Here is a 1,790-nt window from a genome sequence, read left to right as displayed (position 1 = left end):
TCCGACCTTCATTCCACCAACCCTCATCCCTCGACCTTACCTCCATCGCTCATCACTCGACCCTACCTCCATCCCTCATCACTTGACCCTACCTCCATCCCTTCATCCCTCATCCCTCAGTATACCACATCGGTTCACATTTGTTCATTATGTGCAATAAACTTTTCTTATTTCATACATTCGAGAGCGGGTCGTCCACTACTTGGAAGGTTGGCAGTCCGATCCCTGGCTCCCCTCGCTGCATGTCGAAGTGGCGGCTGTGGCTTAGAGGCAGAGCGGGTCGTCCACTACTCAGAAGGTTGGCAGTCTGATCCCCGGCTCCTCTCGCTGCATGTCGAAGTGTCCATGGGCAAGACACTGAACCCCAAATTCCCAAATGCTGTGCATCGGTGTATGAGTATGTATGAATGATTAGTTTCCGTTCTGGTGGCACCTTGCGTGGCAGCCACTGCCATCAGTGTATGAATGTGTATGAATGAGTGAGTGTGGCATGTGGTGTACAGTGCATTGAGTGGTTGAAAAAACTAGAAAGGCATTATATAAGTACAGTCCATTTACAATTTACCATTTACAAGCCAGGGTCAAACCAAATCCAACCTTGGCCCCAGCAGAGCTTACTTCAGCAAGCTTCACCAGTTCAAATCTCAGCAAATCATTTAAACATAATAAACCATCTCTAACACCTTAAATAAAGCATTTGGTTTTCTCAGGAACGTTGAACTATCTGGACTGACTGCTGTCTACTAACTGCTACAGGAATGTTCACCACCCATTCATTTTTACCTTCATTATAACAGCCAATTTTTCGGTAATTACATAATGAATGCTGGTTTAATTTAGGCCTGAGTTTCATAATTTAACTGTGAAATTTATACCTCTACAAATCTAGAGCTCATTGCAGCCAACTTTTTTTGGCTTTTTTTTTTTAGAATTTAACTTCCTAGAGAAGTTCTTCCCAGAAGTAGTCCCAGAACAGATGGCTGTACTTTTTTAAAGACTTCTTGGTTTTTTAGACAGCTTTCCTTTCACAAACATTTCTATTTTCTGTACAATACATGTTTATTTATATGGTTCTTCTCAGAAATTAGAGATAAGAAAGGAAAACTCAATATATTTGGTTTTCTCAGCCTTTTCTCCCGTGGTTATCTAAAGAAGATCAAAATCATTAAAAGTAATTTTTTTTACTTTACTTTTACTCATACCAGAACTTATTACTATGGTTATCCTTAAATCCTTAAACAATAAGCATTGTTCCTGCTGACTGTGTTAAGATTTATTTAAATTAGCATTGTTCAGAAAAGACACTTCAAATTCATTCACTTTCCCAAAGCTCTTCAGATCTTGGTGGGACTGAACGTTTCTTACGATGCCTCATTATAATCAACTGTGTGAGTCAGGCCTTTAGTGTGTTGTCTTCCACTGAATCTGTCTCTGCTGTCAGTCTCCAGGACAGCACAGGGGGAGGCTCTGAGTGCGTATGCAGCTGTTTCCTCAGATTAGTCAGTGAAAGGCAATATAGCTGGGAAATCTGCCCCCACCTTTCTTCTTTTAGATCTCACTTAATGGATATACATGCTTTCTTTTAATTCAACAGATTTGTCAAATCTTTTTAACACCTTTGTCTTGAAAACATGCCACTTTTTTGAGCTTTTACAGTGATTGTTCTTTGGATTTATGTCTGAGTATAATTTCATTCATGAATACTTTGTTTGAGCTTTCTGGTTGTTGGGAGGTGTATTTCTGAATTTTGGAAGGCTATTTTTTTTTTCCTTGCTTCCAGTCTTTATGCT

The 1,790-nt window shown here is 39.9% G+C and overlaps 1 protein-coding gene across 1 annotated transcript in view; it reads right to left on the bottom strand.

Moving 5' to 3' along the window:
* The window catches only part of LOC118332336 (multiple epidermal growth factor-like domains protein 10), a gene marked incomplete at its 3' end in the record, with an annotated part of 46,645 nt that overhangs the window by 33,779 nt on the left and 11,076 nt on the right, over positions 1–1,790 (bottom strand).

The sequence above is a fragment of the Morone saxatilis genome, unplaced genomic scaffold, assembly GCF_004916995.1.
Source record: "Morone saxatilis isolate NCDOM2014 unplaced genomic scaffold, NCSU_SB_2.0 Contig21, whole genome shotgun sequence".
Taxonomy (NCBI): domain Eukaryota; kingdom Metazoa; phylum Chordata; class Actinopteri; family Moronidae; genus Morone; species Morone saxatilis.
This window is presented reverse-complemented; position numbering and strand designations above follow the sequence as displayed.